The sequence below is a fragment of the Phocoena sinus genome, chromosome 9 (genome assembly GCF_008692025.1).
Source record: "Phocoena sinus isolate mPhoSin1 chromosome 9, mPhoSin1.pri, whole genome shotgun sequence".
Classification (NCBI taxonomy): Eukaryota; Metazoa; Chordata; class Mammalia; order Artiodactyla; family Phocoenidae; genus Phocoena; species Phocoena sinus.
In genome coordinates, this window is record NC_045771.1 from 20,145,633 (window position 1) to 20,160,151 (window position 14,519).

Here is a 14,519-nt window from a genome sequence, read left to right on the forward strand (position 1 = left end):
TTGGCAGACATTCCTAGAACTGTTTGTTAAAATTCAATAGCATGTAATTAAAGACAGAGACTGCCATTTCTCTGGTGGGTACATTAAAAAATTATATTGTATCATTTGGATTTGACCATGAACTCAGTTCCCAAAAGAATAATGCCAGAAGGACAAAAGGATAAGTATATTGTGCTAAATAGAGGCACAAGTTACATAAAGTAACTACATTTACAGAACTGTCAGTTGTACCCTAGCTATTTAAGAGTAATTATGCAAAAGATAGTTTCTGAATGAATGTTACTCTACATGTTGCCAGATGGAAACAGTGATTCTGATGAAATCCTGGGTTTTAAGCCTTGCCAGGCAGCAGAACAAGATTGCTGATGTTTTAAAGCCTGTGTTGACTGACGATTAAAACCAGTATTAATACCTGGATGCTATGTTAGTGAAATGGAATATTTTATAGACACATAGAAGTTTACTGCTTCTTGGAACTTTTTTTTTTTTAAAGACACATTTATTCAGCGTCATGATCAGACTATTAAATTTAGCAATCAACAGCATGGGTGCAAAAAAGTCTACATTAAAACCCTTTGTTGGAATGCTTTACACTTTCCACAGAACAGAAACTAAAATAACCTGTTATACAATTAGTCACAAATACAGTCCTCGAGTTTTTTTTTGCCCATACACATGAGTATTGTCTAAAACATGTCTTCTTTGTAGCAGCTAGGCCCTGCCAGCGCTGTGCTTGGCTGAGTTCACAAATCTGTTGTAACCTGTAGCTTCCCTGTCACTTCTCTGGCTCTCCTCTCCTGCTAAGCTTTGTTTCCTGGCAGTAATCAAAACCTTCTGCCACTGCCATAGCTACTGCTGCTGCTGGAACCACCATAGCCACCTTGGTTTCGGGGTTTGGCAGAGTATTGGCCTCCACCACCATGGGGGCCAGAACTTCTGCCTCCAAAGTTTCCTCCTTTCATGGGTCCAAAATTTGAAGATTGATTGTTGTAACTGCCAAAATCATTGTAGCTTCCACCACCTCCAAAATTGCTTCCATCATTACCAAATCCATTATAGCCATCCCCACTGCCACCATATCCACCACCACTGCGGCTGCCACCAAAGCCACCTCGACCACTGAAGTTTCCTCCATGACCAAAGTTGTCATTCCCACCAAAACTACCTCCACGACCACCACCAAAGTTTCCAGAACCACTTCGACCTCTTTGGCTGGATGAGGTACTAGCCATCTCTTGCTGAGATAGGGCTTTCCTTATGTCACAGTTGTAGCCATTCACAGTGTGGTATTTCTGAATGACAGTCTTGTCTACAGAGTCATGGTCATCAAAGGTTACGAAAGCAAAGCCTCTCTTTTTGCCACTGCCTCGGTCAGTCACGATTTCAATCACTTCAATTTTCCCCTACTGTTCAAAGTAATCTCTTAGATGATGTTCTTCAGTGTCTTCTTTAATGCCACCAACAAAAATCTTTTTCACAGTTGAGTGGGCACCAGGCCTTTGAGAATCTTCTCTTGAGACGGCCCTCTTTGGTTCCCCAACTCTTCCATCCACCTTGTGTGGCCTTGCCTTCATGGCCGCATCCACCTCCTCCACAGTGGCATATGTGACAAACCCGAAGCCTCTGGAGCGTTTGGTGTTTGGATCCCTCATTACCACACAGTCTGTGCACGCTCCCGACTGCTCACAATGGCTCCTCAGGCTCTCATCGGTTGTTTCAGAGCTCAAACCTCCGATGAAGAGCTTCCGCAGCTGTTCGGGCTCTTTGGGTGACTCTGACTTAGACGTGACGGCAGTGGAGGGTGGGTGGGGAGACGTCAACGATGCTTACTCGGCGGCGTCCACGAGCAGAAAGTGCTTCTTGGAACTTTAATATTCATCTAGCACAGTAGTGTACTTTTTCAGATGAGGAAACAGAAACCTGGAGGTTTAAAAATTGGTTTTATGTAGTCGGGGAAGGGAGTGGTGGCATTGTCTACCTAGTCCTTGTTATTGTCTCATCAAATAGGTTCTAAGTTAGTGAATGAGTATTTGTTTATTTAGGTTCCTAGAAGTGATTTGTGTTGGGGTGGCCATCCCAGCTATTGCAGAGGTGACTGAAATATAATGAATACTTGGGAACCATTCCTTAGGCTTTATGAAACTTAATCAAACAAGCAATAAAATTTCACTAGCTTTGTTGATATCATGGTACAAAGCAGGCATGCAATAGTTTTAACATTAATTGCTATACCGAATGAAAGAAATTTTCAGTAGAACTCACCTGATTGTTCTATCAGAGGAAAGGACAGCTAAGTTGCTAGTTTGTTCCAGTTGTTCGTTTTCATATACCCACAGATGCTTGTCTTCTGGTCATTACCTGCGGTATTTAAGAATAACCCCAGGGGGCTTCCCTGGTGGCACAGTGGTTGAGAATCTGCCTGCTAACGCAGGGGACACGGGTTCGAGCCCTGGTTTGGGATGATCCCACATGCCACGGAGCAACTAGGCCCGTGAGCCACAACTACTGAGCCTGCGCGTCTGGAGCCTGTGCTCCGCAACAAGAGAGGCTGCGATAGTGACAGGCCTGCGCACCGCGATGAAGAGTGGCCCCCGCTTGCCACAACTAGAGGAAGCCCTCGCACAGAAATGAAGACCCAACACAGCAAAAATTAATTAATTAATAAATTCCTACCCCAAACATCTAAAAAAATAAAAAAAATAAAAAAAAAAAAAGAATAACCCCAGACCTCAGAATATTAGGGAGATGAGCTTAGATGATTCTGGAATGCATCAAAGTCTTGGGACCCCTCCACCAAAGGACCTCAAGGTAAATATAATGGCATTAAAGACAGGTGGATATGGATTCAAATGTTAGACCTCCTACGTAACAGTTCTTTGTCCTTGGAAATACCAAGTAACCTGTTTGACCCTCAGAGCCCTCATCTGTAAATTGGCTTTCGAAACACGTTTCCTGAGGGTGTGGAGAGGAAATAAAATATTATATGTGAATTTACATGGATATTAAATTAGGATAACATCAGGTATCATCATCATTAGTCTCCAGCGTCTAGGAGATTGATAATTATACACTGTTTGAGGTAACTTGTTGGGAAAAAAAAAAACCCTAGAAAAAATATCTATTATTTTGTCATGTTGAAATGTTATATTGAATTTTGCCAGAAGAAATAGAATCACTGGCTCAATTGTAGGTCAGTTTTGTGAAATAGACGTAATTTTTTAAAAAGCTACAATTTGGGTCTACATTATGTTTTTGATTTTCAGAGCTCTTTAATGTACTTCATTTTATCTGGTAAAAAGGGATTTCTCTTGTATGTATTTCCATTCAAATTTGGCAACCTATATGTATCAGAGATAGTAGATAGTAATCTGGATACTTTTGTGCCCTTATGTTTTTCTGTCATCCTCTATCTCTTGAGAGAGGCTGGGGTGAATCTTTGTCCATTGAGTTGAATGAATATAAGCCCAGCTGATGGGAGGAAAATTAAAACAGCAACAGAAACCCAAAGCTGCTTGAACTTCCACTTTTCCAGGTTAAAAATGGCTTATTTATTAAACCCTGCGATATTATAATGTTGGAGTCCAGCTCCTCAAGACTGGGCACACAAAGGCAAAGAGATCAGATTCCAGAGACTGGTGGTGAAGTTTGGGAGTAGCAGCTATAAGGAAGTTGCTGGGGTATGGGGAGCATAGGTCCAGAGGAGGCTGTAGAATCTGGAGGGAATTCTATACAGCTCATGTCTAGGTTGGTTCTTGTTGTTGTTTCTTAGTGTTGGCTTTTCATTTTAATCTTCCATTGGAAGTCTCTGACTTAGGATATTAATGTAGAACAAGGATTTATTTCTGCATTGTGATTTTAGGGTCAGTCTTGCAGAGTTTTTTATTTAATAAGAAGTACAGCACTAGTGGGGGGTTTGGGGTTTTTTTTAAACCCTCTTCCTATTACCCATAAAATGGAATGGATGACAAGGAGGAGAAAGCATGAAAACATGAGTGAGGACAGGTCACAGGGTCGTGATGGGGCAAGAGCAAGGAGACATGCAGCGAGGAATCACAGAGGGGCGTTTCCTTGACAGACACGCTCGTCTAATGGTGGATTTCACGGGGAAGAACATTCCTGGTTAGAAGGGTCTTTTCTTGAAAAACGAGTTTAATTTTGGATTGTATTCATGAGTGGCAGAAACCATCACTGGTGGGGTCATGGCTGCAGGAAGATGATAGGGGGTGTTGATATCAATATTGTAGATTTCATTTCTACAGAAAAATGTACTAGGTCAGGCTTCATTCTGGCCTGTCTCATCATTTTGTGCGGTTTATACAAGGATCTATTAAAAGTACTCACCAAAGAGCAAAATCACTGAAGTCCTTTTAATTATAAAACGAAGAGTCTCACCATATTGTCGGCCAGCTCAGAAGGCAATCACAGTAGACTGTGTTATCTTCTTTAAAAGTGTACCTTTTTTGACTAGATTCCTCAAAAGGCAATCTGAGAATTTTCATAAAACTTAAAGACTTAAGTCTAAAACACAAAATTACCAAGCCAGTAACCTTTCAAAAAGATTTATATGTATGAAACTCTAATATGTTTCTCATATAAATTCATTTTCATATATTTCCCACAACTTCCTGTTCTGTTTACTGTTTCTGTCTCAAAAAACAAACCAAAAAACCCAACTAGGGCTTCCCTGGTGGCACAGTGGTTGAGAGTCTGCCTGCCAATGCAGGGGACACCAGTTTGTGCCCCGGTCCGGGAAGATCCCACATGCCGCGGAGCGGCTGGGCCCGTGAGCCATGGCCGCTGAGCCTGCGCGTCTGGAGCCTGTGCTCCGCAATGGGAGAGGCCACAACAGTGAGAGGCCCACATACCGCAAAAAAAAAAAAAAAACCAACCAACTAATATTGGTTAGTCCCCTTAAATTATCTTTTATATATGTAGTTCTTATATTTTTAGTCCCTTGAATCATAGTATATTTTAATGACTAAAGTATCCAGTTGCCATAAATTATGGGCATTATAAGGATTAAACCTAGTTTCTCAGTTGTGGATGAATGTCTTTTTATTTGAATATGCGACAGTTTAAAGATAAGGGTATAAGTATCCATTGTTAATTGTTTTTTCTTTCTCTTTTTCTCTGTGGTACAAAATATGGTAAAATACCTGCTAACTCACCACCTTGAACACCCATAGGGCAGTTAAAAAAATTTCCCATAGCCTATTTTATATAATATACCTTCTGGATCATCCCATTATACAAAAAAAAACATTTTTCTTTTGAGAAAATTACAGCTCTTAAAAGTTTATCCACATACAAAAGGAATGTGTTGGTGGATATTCTCTATGCTTTATAAGTTCTCATTATTTTTTTAAAACAAGCAATTTAGTACCCTTCTTACTAACAATTGAGAATTTTTGCTTGAACGTTTTCTCTTCTTTGTCACCACGAGCTGTTTACCAGGCTCAGTCATTCATTTGATATTTATTTAGAGTGAACTATGGAAGGCTCCATTTTAGGCTCTGCAGATTTAACAGCAGAAAACAGGAAAAAAATCCTGTTTTCATAAAATTAGCACTCTGTTAATATAACACTGAATAACGAATATATTTCATGTCAAGTAGTGGTGAGTTATATGAAGAAAAATAACTCATAATAAGGGGATAGAAAATGATAGTGTGCGGGGGCGGGTGGAGATGCTGTTTTACGTAGGAAGGGCTCTAATCAAGTGCCACTTGAGCAGGCACCGAAGGCCAGGCTGCGCCATGTTTGGGGAAGAGCCCTCTGGCAGGTACTGTTGAACACCAGTTACCCAAATCTCTTGCCTTGATTCCATGCCGTTTATTGCTCTAGTGTATCCTTCATTATCTTTTCAGAAAGTGCCAGGTTTGCTTTTCAAGTACTACAGTATCTGTCTTGCCAAGTCTGGCAGACAGTGCTTATTTTGGTCTGTATTTTGTTAGCAGATCAGTTCTATGTTGAGTTCAAATGGCACTCTAATTTCAAGAGTGATTCTAATCCTTGTTCTAGAGGAATAGTAAATAGGCGCTGTGGATCGGGTAGATGAATATTGAAGTACTTTTACAAAATTCCGTGTCAAGTGAAAATGTGCCTGAGTCTCCCTGTGACCTTGTACTTCTCTCCTTAGGTCTCTCCCGAGCTTGCATTCCAAGTCAGCATGAATAATCCTACTTAGCTCTTTGAAAGGCAGAATGGCCACATTTATCGTGAGCCTACCATTTGCCAGTCCTCTGCCATGCACTTTACATGCCTTACTTCATTTAACCTTCAGGACGGTTATCCTCATTTTATAGATGAGAGTGAGGCAGAGTAATGGTGTGTACTTTATCCTAGGTCACAGAGAGAGTAAGGGGGAGAGCCAGGATTTGATCCCTGGAAGCTAAGCCCGCAATCTCACCCTTTGTCCTGCATGGACTCCTGGGAGGTTGGACTTGGGATGGGATTGCATTAGACGCAAAGAGGCTAAATAGGCTGCTTGACTCGACACCTGTTTATAATATTAGTTGGGCAAAAAGTCCTCCTCTAACCACATTTAGCCTGTGCACAGGGTGGACAGATCTGTTTTCTCCACCTTCATGTTCCCTTTCCTGTTTTCACTGAGCCAAGCATAAAAGGCCTAATAGCTACTCTTTGCACCTGTTGTCTTTGTACCGAGTCTCCACTTTGGGGTTGTTTTTTCTTTTTCTCCTTCTCTCGCCTTTCCCTCCCCACTTTTAGGTTCCTGGCACCCCACTGCCCTCTCACTTCCTCCTCATCATTAAAACAGAAAAAGGTTGGAGTCCCCGAAGTTTTCTCTACTGTGGACAGTCAGCTGAAGCTGCAGTGGTTGGGCATGACTGTAAATGTTAAAGTGACTATTCTGGAGCTTTGGGACACATGTTCATTTCTCATTCTTAGCACGGGTTATCACTCTCTTTTTTACCCTCCCTGTAAATGTTTCTCAGGACACTCAGTTATATGATTTGCTTTCCAATACATTTGGCATAATTTTAAGAGTATCTTTGTACCATAACCCTCTTTATCTGATAAATTACAGTTCATTTTAGCTGTTTGTCTTAACATTTCTGATTATAGAAAATGCAGTTTTAATAACAGGTATATGGTTGAATACATCCTTGTAATTAATAGAGATATTGCTGACATTGTATTTGAAAACAGTGTTCTGAACAGGATGAGCTGCAGGATAATAGAGTTTTCAGAACTTTTTACGTTATTTTTAAAATCTTTCAGTTATCAAGTCATTACCGTAGTTTGAAATTGAGGTTTATCACATTGCCACTCATCTTTTGAAATTGGTATCTTTTTCAGTACGGTCAGATAGTACCAGAATCAAGAGAAAATAAGCTTTGTCTTTGTTTCAACTTGTGACACATTGCTGCTGTTCCCCACCTCCCCACTTTAGTCAACACACGTTGAGTTCTAGGTGCCAAGATTCATGGACATGGTTCCCTTTTCTTAAGGAGCCAGTAGACTATAACAGATACATAAATGCAAGGATTATTTCCCTCTCCTCTAGTTTCTTACACACAGTGAAGCGTTCAAAAGAATTTATCTTTTTGAGATAAGGGTGTCTTCAGAAAGACTTTCACTTGGATAAAGTAAGTGATGAAACCAAATTGAAAAATCTTATTTATCATCCCATGTTGTGTAATAGAATCTGTAGGAATTGCTAACCTGTGAATCACCTCTATATTGCTTTTTATCTAAGCTGGTTATATAGAAGATAAGACAAATGAAGGAAACTGTAGCAGCTAGGTCATTATAACTGAGGTACAGTTTTTATTTTTTAATGACTTGTCCTCTGGCTTTAGGTTGACATTAACTATACTGGGAGGGAGCACATGAATTAATCATTGGAAAGTTATATTGCTATGTTTCACTGGTTTCTAAGGTTTGGTTGAACATTTAAGGGGCTTTTAGTGAAGTTATCAAGTACATCGCTGCATCACTTCCGTTGAGTTCGCCAACTGTGACTAAGACACTCATGGTAACGAATGAGGATCTCTTCTAGGTGGTAAACTGAGGCTCCAGGGCAGCGGCTGAACTCTGATCGTTGTTGAACTAAATGTCCATGTACAGAAAGTATGGCTGCCCAGGGTGCTTTCAGATCAGATTTAAGAGCTATTTAGAAAAAAAATGGCTTTCTGAACACTTAGCTAAGAGACATTCCTGATTGTAAAAGTGATATTCTTGCTAGTGTTTATATTCTTTCTTATCCCCAGAATGATCCAGTGGGACTCGAGTAATATTGTATCAGGAAAGCTGGAGTTCTCTGATACACAAGCTCTAAGTGTGCAAAAGGCTAAATATCGAGTGTTCTTTGTATAACTAGCGCTTGCGCAACATTAGGCTGTTCGTGCTTTGTTGAACTGAGAGCTAAATCCCAGAAAGTTGGTATGAGAGAGTCAGAAGATGAGGGCAGGGCTGGCATAGGCCAGCTGCTTGAGGAGTTGTGTCAGTGGCTGGCAGCCTCAACAGAATGCTCCTTTGCAGTATTGCTTCTGCTTTGTCACGGATGAAAGATGTATAACAAATGTTGGTTCAAGGGGAGTGAAGCCAAAGAGGAAGGAGGAAAAAAGAATTGAAGAAAGAACTGAAAAGAAGCTGAAGACAGCTGTAGTCTAAACGAGCTCCAGTATCCAGATTGGAATAACCTGCGTCTCAGCATAGAGAATTGTAGACAGGGTGGCAGCTCTGCCATGGAGTGGCCACCTCAGAAGACAGTGAGGTATCCCAGGACCGCTGGACCAAATAGTCTTTTGGCTGAGTTGAGGTAGTCTAGCCTCTAGATGACCTTCCCCTCCTCCAACTCTGATTCTTTAAACATCAGAGTATCCTAATTTTTAAAACAAGGACCCTGAGACCCAGAGAAGTTGAGTGGCTTGCCCAAGGTCACAAGCAGTCAGGTCACCTGCAGTCAGGTCACCCTTGGAAAGTGACCACTGTCAAGCAGAAGCCTTCAGTTCTAAATAAGCTGCCTTGTGGCGTATGCCAGTCTCCCTGTCACCATCAGTGCTTTAGGCAGAATGAGAGTGATTGCTTGTCAGGGATGTTGCAAAGAAGATTCTTGCAAAAGGATTCCATGACCTGTAAGGTCCCTTACAACTTTAAATTCTATGATTCTAGCTCTGCTTTCATTGGTTTAGTAAGATAGTGTTCTCCCCCTAGCTCCTTAACTCCTTATAGAAATGGATCTTGGAAAGCATTTTGTTACATTTTCTATTTAAAATAACAATTAGCCTCGCATCTCAGGTACTTTCAGTGGTGTATTTTACCATGTGTAGGATTCGTTGGGAATATGAGTTCGTTTAGTTACATGTGAAGTGGTAGTTTGGTGAAATAACATTGTGGCTTCTCACTAAACCAAAAGCTCAAGAAAGCAGAGAGCCCCTCATTTTCCCAGCTGTCAACCTGACTGATATTTTAATTTTTCTGCCCTGTAGAAAACCTCAGTCTCTTATCCAATAGATAAATGAGTGAACCCCCCAGGAAATGCAGCAGAATGTTTCTGTTTGCCAATGCAATAAATGCAGAAGCGAATAAATGTCTCCTTCCATCAGGAGGAGGTGTGTAATGAGTAAATGATGAGAAAACGAATTGAGGGAAACAAATGATCCATCCGATCTAAGATGACAAACAGTTTCTTAATAACTTGTCCTCTAGTTGGAGAGAGGGCTTTCACCAGGCAGAGAGAATGCCTGTTGGAACTAAGCCTAGCACACGACCATTTACATCTGGCCGCTGATGGATTTATTTAGCCTGGTTCCATTTGGGTCACACTGAGCAATAAGCTGCAATTCAAACTCAGCCTGGTTATGGCTGGCTTTCTTTGCTCTGTAATTTCTATGAATGTGTGCTGGGAAAAGGATTCATTTCAGGGCCGAATTCACATTTCTTACCCCAGATTACACTTATGTTTCACATTTGTCTTTTCAGCAAAGACCTTTTTTAGAAGTAGAGATCCAGTCTCTTTCCCTCGAGGTATGTTCAGATCACAGGGGTTTCACAAGAACTTCTTTCCTGTGGGGTGAATATGCTGTTCTTTATAATGCTTTTGTGTACCTCAGCTCTCTAAATCTCCAGGGTCTGCCTTTATGGAAACCAGCAGAATACTGTATGCTTTGTCCCTCTTGGATGGCTGCACTCTTGCTTACGGGTCTAGTTTGGAAGGACTTACACTAGGCAGAAGGCACAGTGGGATTAAGGCGGAGTAAATGACATAGGCTTTGGAAGAAAAGGAGTTGCGATCCAACTGAAGATGAGAGAGAGACTCCATGCCGGACCAAGGAGTCATTTGATGAAATGCATTTTATTATCACCCCTTTGTGGGATCTTTCTAAGAACATTTCTCAGGAGAGTCGTGGGGAAAAGATTGGCTACCAAATACCAGCAGTTTTCAGGCACAGATTTTCATGAGTATTTCTAAAAGAAGACTATCAAATTGCCTTTACTGGGTATTCCATAATTATCTTTTCTTCCCCATTCCACCCCCCCCCCCCGCACTTTGTCTTATTTGTATTTTTAAAAAAATTCTGTTATTTTTTAGTACCACATGAATGAATGCATTTCTGCAGTTGAGGAGTGAAACTTTTAAGTAGTCGTAGGGTTTAGGGCCATAATGCAGAAAAATGTTAATGAGTCATCAAATAAAGCTGGACATACATGATACTGCAGGGCCCTTGGTGTACTTGGCAGCATATGAAATGTGCCTTAGATATTCAGGAATCCTGCACAGTATTTTCTAAGGGAGAGCCATTATACCTGAAAGCTAAGACTTTTCAATGTGCTTCTATTCACATGCATATTTCTATGCCACCTCTTTCAAAAGGCCTTTCCTTTGAAATACAAAAAGATAAACATGTCTTTGAAATGGATAGGTGATCTCTTTGCCACTTTTGAAATCTTTCTCCATTTCATATCTGAGATTTTTTAACACCTAAATTAAGAATGACTTTTCTGTTCACCTGAGTAGCTTTATACGCATTGCCAGCACTTGAGAGAACCATTGTCACAGTTATTATTAACATCTGAGTTTGGGTACAAAATCGATGAAAGGAAATTAAAACTTGAGATAGGTGTTCCATCTGCATTGGATCTTATTTTTGCTTGAGTATTGCAGTTCATTGTTAGGTGACTTAAATAAATATGATACCTCCATAGTCAAAGAAAACCATGAATTTATCAAGTACTTACAGAGGTACCATCTATTGCTTAGTATTGAAAACACTACAGTATTTTAAAATCTCAAGACCTAAGACCTTACAGCCCTGGATTTGGAGCATGAGACCTGGGCTGATTTGGTTATAGCACTTACTACCTGTGGGACAATAAGCAAATGTATAATGTTGGTTAAGCATACCATTCCTTATAGGTAAAATGAAGACAGTAGCCTCTAACTTTACTTCCTCCTTGACTGGTTTTTATTGTGTAATCAATTGATATAAGTCATGGCTTCCTAGTCATATTTGCTGTTGAGGAATCCAAGCCTCCACTAGCCTCGCAACAGTTTGAACTCTTGCTTTGATGGAATTGTGTTCTTCTGTAAACGTGGAATCCTTAGAGCCTCTGCTCTTCTAGGGACTTTTTTTTTTTTTTTTTTTGCTGTACGCGGGCCTCTCACTGTTGTGGCCTCTCCCATTGCAGAGCACAGGGTCCGGACGCGCAGGCTCAGCGGCCATGGCTTATGGGCCCAGCGGCTCCACGGCATGTGGGATCCTCCCGGACCGGGGCACAAACCCGTGTCCCCTGCATCGGCAGGCAGACTCCCAACCGCTGTGCCATCAGGGAAGCCCCCTAGGGACTTTTTTCATATGACTGTCATATCCCTCTGGATTATGAGGACTGGAATCATATAACTACTTAAATTTCTTTTTAAGTATTTCCCTCAGCTACTAGTACCTTGTCTTAGGAGATGGCTGTCAGTAAATATTTGAGTGAATAAAAAAATGAACATTGACTCGCTTAACAAATGGCAGAAGAATTTCAGAGACACCAAGAATAAATAGGGTTTTAACGTTCATAATTTAAAAGTTTTTCCCTCCTCTTTAAAAAATTAATACATACTGTCTCATCTGTATTGGCCTTGTGGGTGGATGCACCTGTAGCTTGTGAAAACGCCAGGATTTTGTTTCTATTTCTTTGTTTTGGAGGAGAGCTGGTACAGTTTGGAACATTATAAGAAAATGGTTGTGTAACTGTCCGTATTCTTGAATCTGTTCACCAAGAACTAAACCTTAAAGGAATTTAAATATTTCTTCTCTTCTTTTCCTTCGTCCAGAGAAAAAAACATAGCCTAAAACCAACTTCTATCCCTCTGTTGTATGGGTCATCTGTTGCTTATTTTAGCTGTCCTCTGTGACAACTTGAATATTTAAGTTGCTTTTCATTTTTCAATATTATAAACTCTGTGATGAAAATTTTTTTCCCTAAATTTTTATACACACCTGTGAATATTTCAGACATTTCTAGAAATGAAGCTGAGTCGAAGGCATTTGAAACATGCTGCTGTAAATTGTACCAACTTACAGGACTTTGGGCCTCTCTATTCTCTTCCGTCAGGACCCCTTCCTTCCCTGACACTTCCCCTTCCTCTCAGGGAGTCACCGGTTACTCTGCTCTGCTCTACACTGATTACTTCTGCTTTCGGAAGTGTTAGTCCTGTTCATCCCACCTGTTTGCTTATGAGTCCCTATTAAGAAGTTAACTGACCGTAAGCTAAAGGGGTAATAAATGGATTAGCCTTGAGTTTCTCAACCTGAATTCTGAGGAAACAATCTCAGGAGGTCTTCAAATCTCTGTGAGAATCTTTAAAGTCTGTTTTCTGTTCTGTGATTTCTGTGGTTGTTTCTGTAGTTAATGTAATCACATTTTCAGTCGGTAGGACCGCCCTACACGTTTGAGGAACATTAGGCTGGGCGACAGAACCTGCTGCCCCCGTGCGTTTGCACTGTAACAGGGGGCTCTTGGAGGCACAGAGGACTGCGAAGCTGAAGGCAGTTCTCTTTGCTACTGCAATGGATTCACTGCTTGTATTTCTCTCCCCACTGGCCTTTAAAGACGTCTTCACCCTCCCACCCCTGGGCCTGGCCCGTGTTAGTTCTTCAGTGAGCTCTTTTGAATGAATGAATTTGAGGGCTGGAAAAGAAGGTGAAGTGGGTAAGAAAGAGCATCCAGGGGAGCACCGATTCTTAGTATAACATTGTGTGTGAAGGAAGAACTAAACAGAGTTGATGATAAAAGCAGCTTGTGTCCGTCTGCTCCTCTACAGTAAGGATTACTGTTAACAGCTTTCCTTTTAGCCCACGGTTTTCAAGAGAACACCATGTGCGTGAATGCACGCCCATGCACATGCTGAGCAAGTGCAGGAGAGTTTGCGTGTTAGATTTATAGAGTTCCCTTCTGTGGGAGACAGGAGACCCGCTAGGGTGAGGTGTAGGGCAAGCCTGAGCTCAGCTGGCAATACATACGCGATGCTGTCTGGATAGAGCCGTGCAGTGCGTGTGCTCTTAAATGTGCACGTGGTAGCACCTTGTTGAGCCCTGCACAAGTTAAGACTGATGACCTTGAGAATGACTGTGTCACATTCCTCAGTGAGAGCCTCCTCCACTGGTAACGTGCAGTGATTTCAGAGTTTCTGTATGGGTCTTGCAAGACATCATGTGATAACCCTTCTGATGACTGAATTTGCTCTGTCTCATGGTTGTAGAAGGGTAGTGAGACGCACAACTGTGTCAAGAGCAGAAAGGCATTAGGTGTGTAATAGAAAGGTGAGTGTAGACGGGTGGATACTGTTTTATTTCAGCCGGAAGAGCTACAAACAACAGGAAGATTTGAGACCTCTTACTGACATTATTATATAAAAGAAAAAGTGAGAAAAATGAATACCTTATAATTAGGATAAGTGGGAAACCTCCATTTAAGCAAGGTTAATGGGAGCTGTGGGTGGGAGAGGGTCAGACAGTCACTTTCCCAGTAGTTTCTAGGTAAGTTACCTTTCTTTCGTGATACCAATTTGCGCATAATACCTGTTGGAAATTGAGGCATAATTTTCTCATAAAAATGATACAAGCCCACGATAAAAACTTAAATTGTTATAGAAGGCTATTAAATAAGAAGGAAAAGTATCTCCTCCTCAGGTCCCCTTTCCAGGGGTAACACATATTCCTTGCAGAATATTTCAGGGTGTATGCGTACATATACATCATATACTTATCATTTTATAAAATACACTGTCCGAATTGTCTTACAACTTTGTTTTTCATACTACTTGGATCTCTTTCCATCCATATCAATACAAGTAGTAGATCTCTCTTATTTCTAAAGGGGTTAGAATAAAGTTTTGCAAGTGGAGAGAATTCTGATAAGAAGCTTGAATTCTGACAAAAATCTAGAGAAATTAAAAGGAAATAAAACCACAACCTACTTAAGAACTGAATATGAAGGGTAGTTAGGTACTTGAGAAAAATACAGGGCTTTAGAGACTCATTAGAAAAACTACTTCCTAGAAA

General features: G+C 40.9%; 1 protein-coding gene and 1 pseudogene across 2 annotated transcripts in view; one reads left to right on the plus strand and one right to left on the minus strand.

Moving 5' to 3' along the window:
• CHCHD3 (coiled-coil-helix-coiled-coil-helix domain containing 3) overlaps positions 1–14,519 on the plus strand; it is a 314,451-nt gene that overhangs the window by 196,316 nt on the left and 103,616 nt on the right. The window lies entirely within an intron of this gene.
• Positions 559–14,031, minus strand: LOC116759685 (annotated as a pseudogene).